Source organism: Rutilus rutilus (genome assembly GCF_951802725.1).
Source record: "Rutilus rutilus genome assembly, chromosome: 14".
Classification (NCBI taxonomy): domain Eukaryota; kingdom Metazoa; phylum Chordata; class Actinopteri; order Cypriniformes; family Leuciscidae; genus Rutilus; species Rutilus rutilus.
This window is the reverse complement of record NC_140219.1, coordinates 37,300,123-37,321,524: the sequence shown is the minus strand read 5'-3', so window position 1 is coordinate 37,321,524 and position 21,402 is coordinate 37,300,123. Positions and strand designations below refer to the sequence as shown.

The following is a 21,402-nucleotide window of genomic DNA, read 5'->3' as shown; positions in this document are numbered from 1 at the left end:
CAAATGCAGCAAAGTCTCCCCACCTGTCTGGTGAGTCCATTACAGCAGCAATACGCCTCAGCGCTATCTGATGTGGTTGGCCAAACTTAGGGTGACCATTGTGTCTGAGAAGGGTGTTGGGGAATTAAGGTAAGCATCTGCTATTAACTTGGCTTCTAATTGCAGGTGATCGACCAACACTTGGTATTTAAACAGCTCAGATGCATCATGTGGTAAGAGGTTCTCCAATGAGATCTTGAGCCGTGCGAACTCACTTGGGTCCCGACTTGAGAAGTTGCAGATTGTTGGGCGTGACCCACGGTAACTTGGCTCTGGGACGTTGGATTTATGACCCTGAGGTGATCCAAAGGGCAGTGGCTGTGTCCATGCCATGCCTGGATGTCGCTGTTGGGGCGTGGGGTTGCAGCCAAGCTCACTCCGTTGACCACCATAAGCTGTAGGGTACTTGGACTCAGCTGGAGGTAATCCGTATGGCTGCGGCAGAAACTGAACGGGCTTGAACCAGGGTGGTGGATTACGGGCAGTGTTATCCCATGGCTTTGCAGTAGGAAGGGCCCCACGTGCTGAGTGAATTAATTTGTGGCTGGCCCACAAACATGTCAGCAGCTGGGGCTGGCAGTGCTGCTTCTTTAGTTCTTGAAACCTCGTCTATTCTCCTAATGAGCGAATGTAACATAGGCGGGTCACCATGCAGAAGTTCGTCAATTACTGGGTCTGGCCATGATGGTGGTGCAGGCCAATCATCCTCTTCTTCAGTTTCAGGTTCATTTTCAAAAGGTGGCCGTGGCAACATCACCGTTAACTCTGGCTTTCTGGTAAGAAGAGAGGTTGGACTCTGCATATTGCAAACAGCATCTACTAACTGTTTCATGTCTGCTCGCAGCGGGTAAACGCTCAGTCGGGGTGCTAATTCTGGATTTATCACCAGGTTCACTCAGGTGTGTTGGCCAGAACACCACTTAAGGCCAAATATTCCAGAGAATGAAATAAAGAGCTGAGAGATAGTTCTGATTCTGTTTATTCTGAGTGTAAGTGTGGTTTCTATAAAGAGAGAAACAAAATACAAATGAATAGAGGAAACATATGCATACACTCATTCCTTTTTAAGCACTAATATACATTACCAAACATAAACTAAACCAGTGGTTCTCAACTCCAGTCCTCGGAACCCACTGCTCTGCACATTTTGTATGTCTCCCTTATTTAACACACCTGAATCAGATCATCAGCTCATTAGGAGAGACTCCATGAACTGAACTGAATGTGTCAGATAAGAGAGACATACAAAATGTGCAGAGCAGCGGGTCCTGAGGACTGGAGTTGAGAACCACTGAACTAAACAATAATCAGAATATGACTATATATCTCTTAAACCCTAATAATGTAAGAAGAGAGAAAGGATTCAAACACTTATTATATGGGATTCTCAGATTTTCTACCATGCGTTAAGTTACCACTAACGTAGACAGCACTTCCTGTCATCTATGATACGCTTTAAAGCTTCCAACTAACTAAACGACTGGATGCATTTATTATGAAAATCCCGGACCGGATGCTTTGTTCCGTTCGAGGTAGCAAAGCCTTGATAGAGAAGCCTTGATAGCGGTCCAGATAATAATATTAGTAGTTGATATGATACAGCACCTGTCAAAAATGATTGATTGACAGGTGCCCCGCCCCTTCCGGTGACATGTCCCGCCCCTTTTGGCATAGGATCAAAGGGATCAAAGAGAACAATGGGAGATCAAAGGAGATCAAAGGGGTTTGACAGCTAGTTTTGACGTTTGATTGACAGGATGACAGCTAGTTTTGATTTTTGATTGACAGGTTGACAGTTAGTATGACTTTTGATTGACAGGTTGACAGTTAGTTTCGGGTTTTGAAGTCTTTTGATGCCTTTTGATATGGACAGAAGGTTTTGAAGACACTGTGATTAAATAATTATGTCATGATATCTGACAGAAAGTCTGATTGTTTGATGCCTATTGATATTGACAGAAAGTGTTATAACAATATGTCATGGTATCTGACAGCTAGTTTGATGCCTTTTGATATGGACAGAAAGTGTTATAACAATATGACATGGTATCTAACAGAAAGTTGAAGCCTTTTGAACATGACAGTTAGTGTCTGTATGTGTGTGTGTGTTTTTGAAGCTGGTATCACACACGATCCTCCTCCCTACATATTCCTTAGCTTATCCGGGCTGTACTGTGAAAACTGATAAGGGAAAAACTGTGGAAGTTTATCTCACACAAAAACGTTGAAAAACCATTCAGTTCTTTTAAAAGAATATAAATGAAATGTTTATAAAGTTCTTACTAAAACCTCACACCAAAAGTTTAAATAAAATGTAGAACTATCCACTGAACCAAGCATTTCAGTTTAAATCAAATGGATTCACAAAAAAAAAAAAAATTGCAATGAGTTAAATGTTTATAGAGTTGAAGAAAAAACATACAGCTCATGAAACAACGCAATGTATGAAAATAAAAAATCATCTTACATGTTTAGAAATCAGGGCCCTCTGGCCTCTCTTTACACCACCTGTTTGACCTTGACCGACCATAATGCTTCTCAAAGTAAAAGCCAGAGCACATCGTATTCCAGATAACATCAAGGCACTGTGATTAAACAATGTCACAAAATTACAATCAGTAAAATGTTTAGAGAGTTAAACAAGTTTATGAATGGGTTCACAAAAATGCGTTCAATATAAAATCACATAGTGGTTCTCTCTCTCTCTCTCCTTCTCTCAGCACCGGCTGTATCTGAGCCAGAAGATATAGTGTGTGTAATATTTGACCTCTGACATCTGAAACGTGCTGCTCCTCCAGAGCACAGTGAGAAAGGGGTTTTCCTAATCATGTTGTGTATATCAGACTAACTAAAGTTGAAAAACATTCTTTAAAAGTGTATAAATTAAATGTTTATAATATAAATATCTTATTGATCCAATTGTTTTAGTTTTAAATAAACAAAAATAAAAATCATCTTACATGTTTAGAAATCAGGGCCCTCTGGCCTCTCTTTACACCAGCGTTTGACCTGCGGAGCTTTCAAAAAGCACCAGCCAAACGGTGTGTTTGTGTGTGTGTGTGTGTGTGTGTGTGTGTGTGTGTGTGTGTGTGTGTCAGAGAGTCACACAAATTCAGCGATCAGGATATCAGGTGCTGAGTTTATTTATAAGAAGTATAACCTTAAAAGTTTAAATGAAATCTTTTAAAAACAAAAGACTGTTTAAATAAAATCTTTAAAGTTTGAATACATACGCATCTTCTATTTACCTTTTAGAAGATTACTGTAATGATTTTGTGTAACGGTAATTAAACAATGTCTGTTCAAAAACTGTACTTAGTCGTCTTAAATCTCATTTATATGAAAAGATTCAATCATAATTTTTTGCCCGTGTGGAGTTTCAATTTTGATGGCTTTCCATAGCCATGATGATTTTTGTACCGTAACAGCATATTCGATCATGTACACCTAAACACGACCATCACAGAAAACTATAAAATAAATAAATAATTTAATATAATTTCTAAGCTGTATTGCACGCGTGCACACACACGGTTCTAAAAAATGAACTAATCTCTACGTGCATCATGTCACAGCGTATGTAATGTTAGTCTGCTAACGCCTTTCCAGAGCCAAAGTTTTGTTCGTACTAAATTTATTTCAAAGCATAATCGTAAAAGTTTAAATGTGATCTTTTAAAATGAAAGACTGTTTTAGTTTGAAGTTCTTAACTTTCTTGAAAAAATCTATAAAGTTTGAATACATACGCATCTTCTATTTACCTTTTAGAAGATTACTGTAATGATTTTGTTTAACGGTGACCCTAAAGTATAATTGTTATTAAACAATGTCTGTTCAAAAACTTTAGATGGTTAAAAAACTGTACTTAGTCGTCTTAAATCTCATTTATATGAAAAGATTCAATCAGCATTTTTTCTCCATGCTGGGGTTTCAATTTTTATGGTGGGGGCTTTCCATAGCCATAATGATTTTTTGTACCGTAACTGCATATTCTATCCCTTACACCTAAACACGACCATCACAGAAAACTACATTTGTACATTTTTCAAAAATGAAATAAATAAATAAAGCAAAAAAGTATGCTTAGGCGTCTTAGATCTTAGATCTTAGGTCCATACAACATGTTGTCAAAGTTTGTCACAATGTTTTGATGTTGTGTTGTTTTTAAGAAATCCGAGGACTCTACATTGCTCTTATTTACACTAAGTTTGTATCATTTGGAAAATCACCACACAATTTCAGAGACGCGATGTGCCTCTGTGGTCCATGACGCGGCATAAGTCAAGTTGGCGAATATTTAATTTTACTCGTCTTAATTCAAAGTATAAGATGTATAAGATCATTTTTACTTGTAACTCCCAAACTATCCTTAATCAGTGTGGAAACACACAGGGTGAAACCCTTTACTGAGAATATACTATCGGTTATCTAATCAAAATATAGGTAGAAGTTTAAATCCGGTGTTTAAAATCTGTCTGGTGGCCGTATGAATAGACTTTGGGGAGAGCTGATGATACTATAGCAGAAAGCATGCCCTTTGACCTCCTTGATTTTGGAGACTTTTTTGTTAAAGACCCTACAAGTTAGTTCTCCCAAAAGAATTTCTCCCATCTAGCGGTGAAATTGTATTTTGCATTTTAACGAATAGTGCTCTCTAGCGCTTCGCTTTTCAAATGCGTGTTGCAACTGCGGTAGCCGTTATGTGCCAAGAAGCTATGACAACATGTCTTCCAATAGCACATCATCGAGTTTAACTATACATGTTCTACTGTTATGCTGCCTATATAATGATTTACACAACCAAGCAATGAAAAAAGCTTGTCATTTTGACTTACCTGTCGAGAAGAAAGCAGGCAACTTCCCTTTCAAAGTCTTTCTCCTTCATTAGCTCTTTCCACCTGGGAAAAGCTATCCCGATATTTATTTACATCCCGATATTTTAAATTTTTTAAATTTTCCGGGGTAGTGACAAGCGCCTCTCACTGATCTCCTTGTCCACTTTAGCCGGTCTCAGGCAGCCGGCTCTGAACGAACACGCGTTGATGAAACGTGTTGAGGTAGGCTAGTGCTTTTTGTCCCTCTCTGCCATTATAGTTTTTCAAGATGGCGGAATGACATGGAAGCTTCCATGGACTTACCCGTCCCATGTAAATAAAGATAAGAAATGTTTCGCTTACAAGGATAAGTCAGATCATTGGCAGAGGTCATTTTACACCCATGAGGACATATTTATGAATAAAGACAATGATTTTAGCTAATAAAATACAATTTTTTCAACCGAGCGAATCTGCACATGAGAGGCCTTCAGAAGTCATAACTTCAGGGGTAGGTCAGTTGGCGAAAACACTGCGTGTGTAAAAATCCAATACTGTATTACACTTTTCAAAGTTACAATAAAAAGACCTGTTGTGTTCTGACACAAGGCCATTAACTCGTTCTTTTTGCTTTATAAATGTATTTTGCTTATTTCTACAAATATCAACCTGATAAATATGGACTGAATACATGATTAAACAAGATAATTTTTAAGAAAAAAAAGAAAAAACAGTGTTTTAAAATTCAACTAAACCATGATACCAGATGATTTTTTGACAGTTTTCGGCATAGTTTCAGGCATAGTGCAATGTTCGAGAAATCTAATATCGGTGTAATCTTTGCGAGATCTCACTCACAATGCACAACTTTGTGTTGGCTGATCCAGACATAGCTTTACTAAAAGAAAATATTATGGAAGTCATTTTGAAACTGTTATGGCTTCATGTTGATTTAAAGTTTTTTGTTTGTTTGTTATTAACTAATACCTTTATCTTTTTAACTAACACTTTAACATCCAGCACAAAAGTAAAGAGATGTATGAGCTAAGGATGTTCTCTGACCCCAAATATACAGATAGGCTTGATATTCTCCTACTTAATATGTGTGTAAATATTTGTGCTTAAATCTTTGGGTGTATTTTTACACACCATAGTGATGCAAAGTTCCACATCCTATGGACTAACTTTCAAACATAATCTTATTCTTTATCTTTAAGATTCAAAAGACCAAATCACTAAAGTTTCCAAATGATGGTTTTATTACTCCACTAGATTTAGTCATCTTGTTCAGATAGCAGACGACACTGGTTCACATTTTGTATGTTGGACTGTATGTGTTTTAGGTGAAGACGTTTCTTTGAGAGCCGTCAACATTCAGTGTTTATAGAAATAAATGACGATGAAGAATTTAAGTGATAGTCTTTCTGTTTGAGAACTACATTGATACTTTGTTTAGGGCAACTTTCCCTCTATCTACGAATCACACAAAGTATGAGTAACAAAGTTACACTTAAACTATTGCACCGAGAGATGCATACTCATCAAAACTTGAAGCTGTTAAACAAGGTTCCACACTTTGGTGAAACCTGCAGATAAAATTGCACCAAAAGTAAATTCTAGAGGTCAACTGGGTTAAAAGTAAATGCATCATCATGAGCCATTTAAAACAAATACAGAAAAGTTTTAGTTTTGAATGTCTGTAATTGAACTCTTGTTTCTTTTTGTTTTTGTACAGTTTGCAAAAAGTATATAGTCTCAGAGCGTGGTCAAACATGTTCATATAGGAATGTATGAAAAACATGAACAAATATTGCATAAAGATAATTAAATGACGGTCCTTCTAGTATGAGAGTGTTTAAGACACTTTTAGAACATCTTTCTGCTATGTCTACGAAACATCGACGTGAAAGATGAGTATTGCTGTTTTTTCTGTTACCTATAAAACTATTACACTTCAAACTCGTCTATTACACTTATTTTGTTATTATTACACAGTTATTTTGTTTGTGTGACAAAACAACAGTTAAGCTAATGAATCACAGTTGATATGTGGTATTTTTACATGAAAGGAGGGTTGATTCATTTTTTATTCTGTCCACACCAATACTTTGAGTTTTAGGCATCTGTCTTTTAGGCTCGATCCAGAAAACAGACATTGTGTTTTATGTCTTAATAGTTGTTCTTCTTTTTATTCAGCATAATGCCAAATGTTTTAACATATCGTCAATTGCAATGGTTAGATAAATTATCTAACTATTAAATCTAACAATCAACAGTTATGTGAAACAAGCACAGTCGCATTAGAGTCGGATTCTTGTTTATATTGAACCGCATGTTTAACAGCGCTAGTGTTCTCGGCCTCTTCAAATTTCACACAAGTCACAAAGTTTTCACCGGAGCATACCGACTCTGAAACAAGACTTTGTTTAAAAGATTTTGTTTGCATTTCATGTTTGCATGAAATTGTTTACCAAGGTTTCATTTCTAACATCACTAGCGTAACACTTATCGTATTGCCGGGTGTGATTGTAATGTTTTGTATGGCGCTTTCTTTACACTTTCCCCGGATATGTGTTTCCTACAGTTAGCTATAATGTTAGTGAACTCTAGGTCTTCTCTTTGTTCATATACGACAGTATTCGCATGAATTGGCTTGATGTGATAAAATGATGGTTTAAACCATCATCTTCACGTGAGACATTTACATTATATTATAATACCGTCCTAGTTTTTAAATAGCGCTAAAATGTATATTTTATATTTTAACCTTTATGCGGATATAGAATCCCGCACAAGGTTCTCTGTTCTCTGGTTCTATGTTTTTAAAAATACCGCGAAACAAAGACAAGGACCCTCAAAATCTATGCATACAACAAAACACATGTAGGTGTACGATGATTTATCAGAAAATTACTTTTGTTTGAAGAAAAACTTAAATCAGCTGGTGCTTGATAACTATTGAAGTTATTAAACACGGTAATGATGTGTTTAATGCGATATTGATTTTAATTTTAACTCAATGCGCTAAAGGTCTATGAACTTTAACATCATAGTTGGTAAAATTAACTTAAATCATGTGCAAAATGAAATAGATCCTAACTACTTTCTAAATGTTTGTTACAGAACTTATGGTGAACAATTCACCCGTGCATATGTTTAATCAGATTTTGTAACTGGATTGAGTGAAAATAATAAACTTCTCTCTGGCGGCATGACTTGTTGTATCATTGTTTTTATTCATCAAGTTAAATGTAAATTTGCAAATCCAAATGATAGGAAAACTTTATGATAGGAAAGTACGGACAGCGCCTTTGACCAAGCCTCTACATATGGGGCACTTGCGCAGAGAAGACGCACATTCTTTGCACACAACTAGGTGACCACAAGGGATGAAGACAATGTTCACTTCCTTATCCATGCAAACTTTGCATGTGCGCTCCTCTTGAAGTCTTCTTAACTGTTCCTCCATAGACAAGTCTGAAAGATCTTGACTCGGTGATGCAGCTTCATTTGTCTGGGCCATCAGTTCTCTCAGCAGGCAGACATCATTCTTCTTGATCCAGTTGCGGAAGACCTCCGCTGCTGCATTTCCTTTCGACAGGACTAACTCAATGAGCTGCCCTGTCTGCTGCTTGACTGTAGTGCAGTTACGAATAATGCCATACTCTTTCTGTGAGATGACGTTCTCCTCTAGAAGATGGTCCATTAACCCTCTGGGGACCAAAAACGCGCCCGCGCGTTTTGCTCGTTTTTTTTTTTAGCAATGAAAAATAAACACAAAATGCTCTGTTAATTTTGATCTTTCATTTTCGTGTAATACATCAATCGATCCTGTTCAGTTTCTATTTTTTTTCTGTATACTCACAATAAAAATAAAGTGTTTTGCTTTTTGACAAATAAAGAAAAACTAACATGATGCTATTTCTGCCTTCTCTCTGTCAGTAAACTCCCATTTGAAACGCGTTCGAAAATGATCTATAACTCCGCGAAAATTCAGTCAAACAGGGAAACAGACCCACGGGCATAAAGCTTAAGATCGCAGCTTTTAAATGAAGTAATTTATATAAAAAACAAATATTATCAGCTTCTGTAATCTGTATAAAAAGAGAGCGACTCCAGTCGAGCTCATTACGAGATGATTCACAGTAATTTGACCACTCCCCGGAGAGCGCGTGCTATTCAAACGCAAATTCTGAGAACCATTTCAGTCTGTGAAACGCCCACATCAACTGTAAACAAAGAGGCATAATATAGCCTACCTTATGGAGAAAATTTTCCGTGCTGATATGAGGAGCAGATCCCGCTGAGGAGTGAGGTAGGCTAAGTTATCCTTTCTCAAGTGTTAATGTGGAATAACGTTATGGAATAACGTTAGTGTAGGCCTATGTAAACAAAAAGATGAATCGCGTTTCTATAATATGAATCGCGTTTCTGTGAGATGAATGAAGGGTACATATTTGTAAAGACTGTTTAGCCTAAATATGAATCGCGTTTCTGTGAGATGAATGAAGGGTACATATTTGTAAAGACTGTTTACCCTAAATATGAATCGCGTTTCTGTGAGATGAATGAAGGGTACATATTTGTAAAGACTGTTTAGCCTAAATATGAATCGCGCGTCTGTGTGTGAATAAACTGCTTTGCTAGAGCCTACTGAGATGAGTAAAAATCGACTGAAATATGTTGAAATAAAATGTATTTGTATAAGCAACGTATTAAACTGCAAATTAACATTTATAGGCTATGCCCTTATATTTCATAAAAACAACGTTACAGTCAGGCGAAGTATGAAAGACAATATTTTGTTGACTAGATTTGGGTACAGTTTTTACTGTAGAATATACTGTCACATCAAATAAGCTTTTCTGCTCATATATATAAAATACTATTTTGTCAAAAATAAATTCATAGACTAAGATGTTCCAATGTTGGCTATATTCAAACTAATGAATACATATGATAAAATGTAGGCCTATAATCTTTTTTTTTTTTTTTACAAAGAAAGAGTACTTTTTTTGCAGAAATATTGCTGAAATTGTAATTATTGTTGTAATTGTAACCTTTTTAATAAAATAGCAAAACATATTTACAAGATAGATGTAAGCAAAATCTTAAATGGTCAATATAAGTCTTCTTCTAAATATATAGGCTATTTTGTCCTTGCATTGTGGCTCAGTCAGTGTCACACCTGAATGAATGGCTAATTATGCAGAGTCATTATGCAGAGTGGGTGGGACTGGGTAATCTAAGGTGTAAACTACTCCTCCCCCTCGCATATTGGCTTTCCAAGCAAAACCTGTTTTACACCATTTAAATCAATGTATTTTTTTTGTGAACGATAAAGCAAGACTATTTTCACATAATTTTGAAGCTAGAACTCGAAGAGAAAACATCCATTAGTCAAAAGTCTTGTGGGCACATATTTTGTATGAGTTTTGTGGTCTTATTTCAGCAACTTTCATTTTTATTTTTTTAAATAACCACGCATAAACATTATTCTCTTAAAAATACAAACATCTACATACATGTTGCTCGCATATTATGGTAGGCCTGTTTGTGCTATATAGAGTGAATTTACACCTTTGCCATTAACATGTTTATAAATAACTGAAAAAAGCACAAATGTCAGAGCATGTCAGAACATCTCAAGGGCCCCAAAAACAGCTTGGTCCCCAGAGGGTTAAGCTCTGCACACTTTTTAGGTTCTGTGACATGGCAAGATGATGTTTCTTAAGAAAAGTAAGAAACTTACTTTCTCGCTCCTCCTCTCTCTTCTCATCTTCTGCACTTAGTAAATCAGACACCAACTCTTGAACGGTTTCGTAATTTTCTCCACTTGCGAGGATTTTGCTTTGAACGGTTTGCTTCACCACAGGATTGTTCTCTTGTTCTCTCACAAATTCTCTCGAGTTGCTGTCTCCATTAGTCAATAGCTGTTCAAATAGTCTTGGAAATCTTGCTTGAATCTGATGAACAAACTCTTGGCCCTTTTCTTGCAGCAGGTATTCACATCTTGGAAACCACTTAGCATGTTCTACCCATGGATCATCACCAGACTCCCAACATCTGAGTCCACCATCACAACAAAAGCACTTCACGTCATCATTACGACCAACATAGTAAAAACCAGCCTTAGCCAATTGGTCTGGTCGAACAGCTATTCTTGAGGGCCAGTTGACAAATGTGAGCAACCTTTCTTCACACTGTTGCATTGCCGAGTTAGATACATTGGAAAGGCCGCCACCAGATAAAGGTACATTATCTGCATGGTCACCTCGAACGAAGCGGCAGTGGGGGTAATGCCTCTGGTGCTCTGATACTGCCCGATCTCCCGGTTCCCAGTTGCTAAGCTGGCCTCCACAACTGAAGCAAGCCACTCTGTCGCCCTGGCCAAGGTAGTAGAAACCACTTTTGGCAAGCTCAGCTGGAGTTACTGTAGCAAGAGTCCAATTCTGAAAGGTGTCAAGGCGTTCCTGTTCCCGACGCATGCCAGGATTGTGACAAGTTGGAGGTCGCTGGTGAGACATATCCTCAACTCCACGGGAGGAAATGGGACTGGAGAGGGCCAGGTTGCTGAATGCCGTGTTTAAGTAACCCACCTGCTCCTCCATTTGGCCTGAAATGGATGCCGTGGTGGTCGATGTTTCGGCTGTCGCAGGGGCGGAAAGCTGTAGGATGGCTACGTTGCGAAGTGGATGAAAAGGCAGAGTAGGAGGACGACAGGAGGTTTGCGGTGGCGGGTAAAAATGTGACCACAGGGCGTGTCCACTCAAGCCCTTGTCTCTGCTGGACATCCCATGACTAGTGTCTAGTCGTCCATGACAGAACATATAAGCGGGCAAATTAGTTGTATCATTTGAAAAATCACCACACAATTTCAGGTATTCACATCTTGAAAATGGTTGCCACCTCGGGAATACAGTAAATCAAATGCAGAAAACAAATATTGAAATATTAAATGATTCTAAATATTATTCTAAATATTATTATTATTATTAATTATACTATTATAATACTATTTTTATGAGCTCAGACATTTTTTTCATTCAGAAATTTTTATTTCAACATTATACTTTCGAGTATACATTGAAGTAGTGAAGAAAATGATAGATCGGCATTACGTACATAAAGTAAAACAATAATGACATTTACAGATGGTCTAACCAGAATAGAAAATCTCTGCAGGCTATCATGTCTTGCTCTAGGGTATAGTTGACCAGACTTTCAACTAATTCACCAACGTCAGTTTTTGCAAATTTTGACACCAGTGACACACAGAGATCCGTTACAAATGTCCATATAGCGAGTATCTCTGTGATTTCGAATTCGTCACAACATGCACGCAACACATCCAGAACTTTTCTGAGGATTACGCCGTTCGACTCTTTGCCGTTAAAAAACATGGGTGTTACATCAGTCCATGACTTTGTCAGGCCTCTTACGACATCCATTTCATTTTTGAGATTTGTCACACGTTTGGTATCCTGCGCACAATCGTTTTTCATACCACACGCAGCATCGATGATCCTGTGCATCAAGCCAACCATTTGGCCTCTAAAATGATCTTTAAACATAGAGTCTAGCAAAGCTCTTAAAGGACACTCTTTGCCTGTGGCGCACTCACACGCCGGATGATACTTGTGCCCCACATCGCCAGAACTCAATGCGAACTCGTTCTCCATCCGTTTTTGCGTCGCCATTTTTTCAGCTTTTCGAATACTATTCGATGATGAAAGATGCTTTTCGAAGAGTCCCTTATTCGATGATGAAAGATGCTTTTCGTTCCTGGAATGTTCCTGGAATCTCCTGAGTGAGTCCTTGCGGCACAGTCGTCCAGGGTTTGTGTGTGGAAGTTTGTGGTTTTGGGTCAGAAGCTTGAGTCGAAGAAGCGTAGTTTGCATCAGGTTCAGGCAAACAGGAATGTTGAAGCGGGCTTTGATCAATGAGATGATGCAGTAGCGCAGCAGTCCGAGGCTAGTAGAGCTAGACTAGAGCTAGAGCGTGCGATGTCCTGAAATATTTATCAGGACAACTGACAGAGCTCACCCCGCCCCGCTGGAGGGGCTGAATAGGGATGTCGTCATCGCTTAAAACACACCTCTTCACTGAGGCCTATGGGCTTTAGCTCCCCTGACTTCACACCTCTCTCTTCTTTATCCCCCTTCTCTTGTTGTTTGTTAAGCGTCCTTGGGTTCTGTGAAAGACGCTATATAAATGAAAGTTATTATTATTATTATTAAACAGCTGTATAGGATTAAAGGCATATGCATATGACGGAAGTGCAGCGATGGAGCGCGTGAACACGAGCAGTGTGAGAGGATTCCTGAGATCTTGCGACGAACTGACTGAGAAGATTCGCTGTTTAATACAGAAGAAACTCATCAAGAAGTACTTGAGCAGGTATAAAAACCTATTTTATGTGTGGATTAAAGAATAGAATAAAAATAGACATTTAATGAAGACACATATAGCATTGTAGAATGTATTTCTGAGCACCAGACACTCTCTTTTTAATCATTATCAACATATTTTTTGATAAAAAATAACTATAAAAGAGTTCCAAATGACACTTATTTTTGAGCCCCACACTTTTAGGCCTTTTTTTAAGCCAACTTTGTCTAGCCTTAATTTACTGAAGGCTATGGATGTTAGGTAAATATGTTTATTAAATTAATTCACAATATGTACACATTCATTATTAATCTTATGCCTAATATGATGAAAAAGGCTGTTATTTGTTTCATCTCCTCTCACATTAAATCATATGTATTATATAGGCCTATTTTAAGTTCAAAATGGTGAAATTAGAAAAAAGTTGATTAGTTTGTCTTGATTATTTTTGTCGTTGTTTAACATTTCTCAAAACATTTCTGTCAAATATGAAATGTTTAGTTTAGCTACTTGCACCTTATCTCGCACTTTATGACCGTTATCAGCTAGAACTCGCTCTCAGCGGCTCCTGTGTATGAATGTGTCTGCAGGTGTATCTGACCCTAACAACTAATGACCAACTTTATTTTTGCTATTGTACATACATTTTATTCTTCTAACTGTTTGTCTTTGGTTAACACAGCTGGAGAAGAACAACAGGAAGGTTGGAAGACACAGTAGAGGAACTACAGAATAAATATGGAGAGAAAACAGCATTAAAAAGGATCAAGTCCATAGTGAAAAAAATCTGAAAAAAGAATATCAAACGTAGGAAAAGATTTATAATTTACTTTATTAGTAGTCAATATGTTTCTCAATCTTCAATAAGCTTTACTATAATGTTTACATGGTTTTGGTTGTGTATTTAATTGTTAATTTTTTTTAACAGATGGTGACTTTCAAACGCTGAGCGTTCAAACACATTCTGGAAACATGGCAAATCAACAGCCTAACAACCTTCCACAACGACAGCATAATATTTCTACATCATTCGGACAGCCATTCATTCAGAACCCTAATCAGGTTAACTTAACAATTGACCAGAAGATTGGGGGGTCAATATTTCCTACAATCATGGTAGGAAACACAATATATGGTGATGTTAACATCTGATCATTTAAGAAACAGTTGCTTAGTTAAGTTTGACCACGCTCTGAGACTATATACTTTTTGCAAACTGTACAAAAACAAAAAGAAACAAAATGTCAATTACAGACATTCAAAACTAAAACTGGTCACTATAGTGGCTTTTCTGTATTTGTTTTAAATGGCTCATGATGATGCATTTACTTTTAACCCAGTTGACCTCTAGAATTTACTTTTGGTGCAATTTTATCTGCAGGTTTCACCAAAGCGTGGAACTTTGTTTAACAGCTTCAAGTTTTGATGAGTATGCATCTCTCGGTGCAATAGTTTAAGTGTAACTTTGTTACTCATACTTTGTGTGATTCGTAGATAGAGGGAAAGTTGCCCTAAACAAAGTATCAATGTAGTTCTCAAACAGAAAGACTATCACTTAAATTCTTCATCGTCATTTATTTCTATAAACACTGAATGTTGACGGCTCTCAAAGAAACGTCTTCACCTAAAACACATACAGTCCAACATACAAAATGTGAACCAGTGTCGTCTGCTATCTGAACAAGATGACTAAATCTAGTGGAGTAATAAAACCATCATTTGGAAACTTTAGTGATTTGGTCTTTTGAATCTTAAAGATAAAGAATAAGATTATGTTTGAAAGTTAGTCCATAGGATGTGGAACTTTGCATCACTATGGTGTGTAAAAATACACCCAAAGATTTAAGCACAAATATTTACACACATATTAAGTAGGAGAATATCAAGCCTATCTGTATATTTGGGGTCAGAGAACATCCTTAGCTCATACATCTCTTTACTTTTGTGCTGGATGTTAAAGTGTTAGTTAAAAAGATAAAGGTATTAGTTAATAACAAACAAACAAAAAACTTTAAATCAACATGAAGCCATAACAGTTTCAAAATGACTTCCATAATATTTTCTTTTAGTAAAGCTATGTCTGGATCAGCCAACACAAAGTTGTGCATTGTGAGTGAGATCTCGCAAAGATTACACCGATATTAGATTTCTCGAACATTGCACTATGCCTGAAACTATGCCGAAAACTGTCAAAAAATCATCTGGTATCATGGTTTAGTTGAATTTTAAAACACTGTTTTTTCTTTTTTTTCTTAAAAATTATCTTGTTTAATCATGTATTCAGTCCATATTTATCAGGTTGATATTTGTAGAAATAAGCAAAATACATTTATAAAGCAAAAAGAACGAGTTAATGGCCTTGTGTCAGAACACAACAGGTCTTTTTATTGTAACTTTGAAAAGTGTAATACAGTATTGGATTTTTACACACGCAGTGTTTTCGCCAACTGACCTACCCCTGAAGTTATGACTTCTGAAGGCCTCTCATGTGCAGATTTGCTCGGTTGAAAAAATTGTATTTTATTAGCTAAAATCATTGTCTTTATTCATAAATATGTCCTCATGGGTGTAAAATGACCTCTGCCAATGATCTGACTTATCCTTGTAAGCGAAACATTTCTTATCTTTATTTACATGGGACGGGTAAGTCCATGGAAGCTTCCATGTCATTCCGCCATCTTGAAAAACTATAATGGCAGAGAGGGACAAAAAGCACTAGCCTACCTCAACACGTTTCATCAACGCGTGTTCGTTCAGAGCCGGCTGCCTGAGACCGGCTAAAGTGGACAAGGAGATCAGTGAGAGGCGCTTGTCACTACCCCGGAAAATTTAAAAAATTTAAAATATCGGGATGTAAATAAATATCGGGATAGCTTTTCCCAGGTGGAAAGAGCTAATGAAGGAGAAAGACTTTGAAAGGGAAGTTGCCTGCTTTCTTCTCGACAGGTAAGTCAAAATGACAAGCTTTTTTCATTGCTTGGTTGTGTAAATCATTATATAGGCAGCATAACAGTAGAACATGTATAGTTAAACTCGATGATGTGCTATTGGAAGACATGTTGTCATAGCTTCTTGGCACATAACGGCTACCGCAGTTGCAACACGCATTTGAAAAGCGAAGCGCTAGAGAGCACTATTCGTTAAAATGCAAAATACAATTTCACCGCTAGATGGGAGAAATTCTTTTGGGAGAACTAACTTGTAGGGTCTTTAACAAAAAAGTCTCCAAAATCAAGGAGGTCAAAGGGCATGCTTTCTGCTATAGTATCATCAGCTCTCCCCAAAGTCTATTCATACGGCCACCAGACAGATTTTAAACACCGGATTTAAACTTCTACCTATATTTTGATTAGATAACCGATAGTATATTCTCAGTAAAGGGTTTCACCCTGTGTGTTTCCACACTGATTAAGGATAGTTTGGGAGTTACAAGTAAAAATGATCTTATACATCTTATACTTTGAATTAAGACGAGTAAAATTAAATATTCGCCAACTTGACTTATGCCGCGTCATGGACCACAGAGGCACATCGCGTCTCTGAAATTGTGTGGTGATTTTCCAAATGATACAAACTTAGTGTAAATAAGAGCAATGTAGAGTCCTCGGATTTCTTAAAAACAACACAACATCAAAACATTGTGACAAACTTTGACAACATGTTGTATGGACCTAAGATCTAAGATCTAAGACGCCTAAGCATACTTTTTTGCTTTATTTATTTATTTCATTTTTGAAAAATGTACAAATGTAGTTTTCTGTGATGGTCGTGTTTAGGTGTAAGGGATAGAATATGCAGTTACGGTACAAAAAATCATTATGGCTATGGAAAGCCCCCACCATAAAAATTGAAACCCCAGCATGGAGAAAAAATGCTGATTGAATCTTTTCATATAAATGAGATTTAAGACGACTAAGTACAGTTTTTTAACCATCTAAAGTTTTTGAACAGACATTGTTTAATAACAATTATACTTTAGGGTCACCGTTAAACAAAATCATTACAGTAATCTTCTAAAAGGTAAATAGAAGATGCGTATGTATTCAAACTTTATAGATTTTTTCAAGAAAGTTAAGAACTTCAAACTAAAACAGTCTTTCATTTTAAAAGATCACATTTAAACTTTTACGATTATGCTTTGAAATAAATTTAGTACGAACAAAACTTTGGCTCTGGAAAGGCGTTAGCAGACTAACATTACATACGCTGTGACATGATGCACGTAGAGATTAGTTCATTTTTTAGAACCGTGTGTGTGCACGCGTGCAATACAGCTTAGAAATTATATTAAATTATTTATTTATTTTATAGTTTTCTGTGATGGTCGTGTTTAGGTGTACATGATCGAATATGCTGTTACGGTACAAAAATCATCATGGCTATGGAAAGCCATCAAAATTGAAACTCCACACGGGCAAAAAATTATGATTGAATCTTTTCATATAAATGAGATTTAAGACGACTAAGTACAGTTTTTGAACAGACATTGTTTAATTACCGTTACACAAAATCATTACAGTAATCTTCTAAAAGGTAAATAGAAGATGCGTATGTATTCAAACTTTAAAGATTTTATTTAAACAGTCTTTTGTTTTTAAAAGATTTCATTTAAACTTTTAAGGTTATACTTCTTATAAATAAACTCAGCACCTGATATCCTGATCGCTGAATTTGTGTGACTCTCTGACACACACACACACACACACACACACACACACACACACACACACAAACACACCGTTTGGCTGGTGCTTTTTGAAAGCTCCGCAGGTCAAACGCTGGTGTAAAGAGAGGCCAGAGGGCCCTGATTTCTAAACATGTAAGATGATTTTTATTTTTGTTTATTTAAAACTAAAACAATTGGATCAATAAGATATTTATATTATAAACATTTAATTTATACACTTTTAAAGAATGTTTTTCAACTTTAGTTAGTCTGATATACACAACATGATTAGGAAAACCCCTTTCTCACTGTGCTCTGGAGGAGCAGCACGTTTCAGATGTCAGAGGTCAAATATTACACACACTATATCTTCTGGCTCAGATACAGCCGGTGCTGCGAGAAGGAGAGAGAGAGAGAGAACCACTATGTGATTTTATATTGAACGCATTTTTGTGAACCCATTCATAAACTTGTTTAACTCTCTAAACATTTTACTGATTGTAATTTTGTGACATTGTTTAATCACAGTGCCTTGATGTTATCTGGAATACGATGTGCTCTGGCTTTTACTTTGAGAAGCATTATGGTCGGTCAAGGTCAAACAGGTGGTGTAAAGAGAGGCCAGAGGGCCCTGATTTCTAAACATGTAAGATGATTTTTTATTTTCATACATTGCGTTGTTTCATGAGCTGTATGTTTTTTCTTCAACTCTATAAACATTTAACTCATTGCAATTTTTTTTTTTTTTGTGAATCCATTTGATTTAAACTGAAATGCTTGGTTCAGTGGATAGTTCTACATTTTATTTAAACTTTTGGTGTGAGGTTTTAGTAAGAACTTTATAAACATTTCATTTATATTCTTTTAAAAGAACTGAATGGTTTTTCAACGTTTTTGTGTGAGATAAACTTCCACAGTTTTTCCCTTATCAGTTTTCACAGTACAGCCCGGATAAGCTAAGGAATATGTAGGGAGGAGGATCGTGTGTGATACCAGCTTCAAAAACACACACACACATACAGACACTAACTGTCATGTTCAAAAGGCTTCAACTTTCTGTTAGATACCATGTCATATTGTTATAACACTTTCTGTCCATATCAAAAGGCATCAAACTAGCTGTCAGATACCATGACATATTGTTATAACACTTTCTGTCAATATCAAAAGGCATCAATAGGCATCAAACAATCAGACTTTCTGTCAGATATCATGACATAATTATTTAATCACAGTGTCTTCAAAACCTTCTGTCCATATCAAAAGGCATCAAAAGACTTCAAAACCCGAAACTAACTGTCAACCTGTCAATCAAAAGTCATACTAACTGTCAACCTGTCAATCAAAAATCTAAACTAGCTGTCATCCTGTCAATCAAACATCAAAACTAGCTGTCAAACCCCTTTGATCCTTTGATCTCCCTTTGTTCTCTTTGATCCCTTTGATCCTATGCCCAAAGGGGCGGGGCATGTCACCGGAAGGGGCGGGGCATCTGTCAATCAATCATTTTTGACAGGTGCTGTATCATATCAACTACTAATATTTAACACCACTTACTTCTTATTTTACTCAACCACAAAGTACTGAACAATCCTAACAACAAGTAGTAAAGTATAAACATGTCTAAACACGATATGCAATATTTTGACCCGACGTACTGAGTCAGGTGAGCCGAAGCTCGGAAGTAGTATAACGGTCGTGAATCGACCCTTAAATTCCTAATTCTCATCTACACCAAATAGCAAAAATAATAGCTGGTTTGACAAAGAAATACAATATAACTAGTAATGCATCAGATATACTTACTCTTCTCATTTACGCACACTCTGAAGGAAGGTGCCGCTCACAATTACAATCCAACCGACCGACTATCTCTATCATACTGCATACTAACTGTGTGACGTCAGATATAATATACAAACCAGCACGCGCTTTGGCTACCCTGTTACAAGCACTGAATAAACGGACGTAAACGTGAAACAAAGCACAATATGGTCAACTGTACTAAATAATAGCAACACAAACATAACTTTGGGGCCTTTTCTACAGGTTAACTGTGTCTACGGCAGTCAAAGGCATTAGTTTTCAAGACGATTTCGCACGCCACTGCGCAATATACACAAACTACCGCGGGATGGCTGGTTATGACCTCTCCACAATGGCCAAGACCAGAGAGCTGTGTAAGGACATCAGGGATAAAATTGTAGACCTGCACAAGGCTGGGATGGGCTACAGGACAATAGGCAAGCAGCTTGGTGAAAAGGCAACAACTGTTGGTGCAATTATTAGAAAATTTTCAAGATGACGGTCAATCTCCCTCGGTCTGGGGCACCATGCAAGATCTCACCTCGTGGGGTATCAATGATCATGAGGAAGGTGAGGGATCAGCCCAGAACTACATGGCAGGACCTGGTCAGTGACCTGAAGAGAGCTGGGACCACAGTCTCAAAGAAAACCATTAGTAACACACTACGCCGTCATGGATTAAAATCCTGCAGCGCACGCAAGGTCCTCCTACTCAAGCCAGCGCATGTCCAGGCCCATCTGAAGTTTGCCAATGACCATCTGGATGATCTAGAGGAGGAATGGGAGAAGGTCATGTGGTCTGATGAGACAAAAATAGAGCTTTTTGGTCTAAACTCCACTCGCCGTGTTTGGAGAAAGAAGAAGGATGAGTACAACCCCAAGAACACCATCCCAACCGTGAAGCATGGAGGTGGAAACATCATTCTTTGGGGATGCTTTTCTGCAAAGGGGACAGGACGACTGCACTGTATTGAGGGGAGGATGGATGGGGCCATGTATCGCGAGATCTTGGCCAACAACCTCCTTCCCTCTGTAAAAGCATTGAAGATGGGTCGTGGCTGGGTCTTCCAGCATGACAAAACATACAGCCAGGGCAACTAAGGAGTGGCTCCGTAAGAAGCATCTCAAAGTGCTGGAGTGGCCTAGCCAGTCTCCAGACCTGAAGTCCTGAACCCAATAGAAAATCTTTGGAGGGAGATGAAAGTCCATATTGCCCAGCGACAGCCCCAAAACCTGAAGGATCTGGAGGAAGTCTGTATGGAGGAGTGGGCCAAAATCCCTGCTGCAGTGTGTGCAAACCTGGCAAGAACTACAGGAAACGTATGATCTCTGTAATTGCAAACAAAGGTTTCTGTACCAAATATTAAGTTCTGCTTTTCTGATGTATCAAATACTTATGTCATGCAATAAAATGCAAATTAATTACTTAAAAATTAGAAAATGTGATTTTCTGGATTTTTGTTTTAGATTCCGTCACTCACAGTTGAAGTGTACCTATGAAAAAAACTTCTACATGCTTTGTAAGTGGGAAAACCTGCAAAATCGGCAGTGTATCAAATACTTGTTCTCCCCACTGTATGTCCAAAAAACTAAATGTCATACTTTATAGTATGGTGGTATCGTGGTGTAGGCTAATAATCTGTCAGTTGTAAAACGTATTACATGAATGAAATGAAATCGAATGTA

General features: G+C 37.4%; 2 protein-coding genes and 1 pseudogene across 6 annotated transcripts in view; all 3 read right to left on the bottom strand.

Annotated features, from left to right (window-relative positions):
- Positions 1-21,402, bottom strand: part of LOC311304235 (uncharacterized protein) — an 807,935-nt gene that overhangs the window by 87,754 nt on the left and 698,779 nt on the right. The gene's annotated exons all lie outside the window — the stretch shown is intronic.
- Positions 1-21,402, bottom strand: part of LOC311304239 (protein NLRC3-like) — a gene marked incomplete at its 3' end in the record, with an annotated part of 98,395 nt that overhangs the window by 35,236 nt on the left and 41,757 nt on the right. The gene's annotated exons all lie outside the window — the stretch shown is intronic.
- Positions 9,701-12,553, bottom strand: LOC311304118 (inhibitor of apoptosis protein-like; annotated as a pseudogene). The gene is made up of 2 exons: positions 12,296-12,553; positions 9,701-11,636 (listed from the first exon to the last, which is right to left on the bottom strand). The product of its transcript is annotated as an inhibitor of apoptosis protein-like (transcript).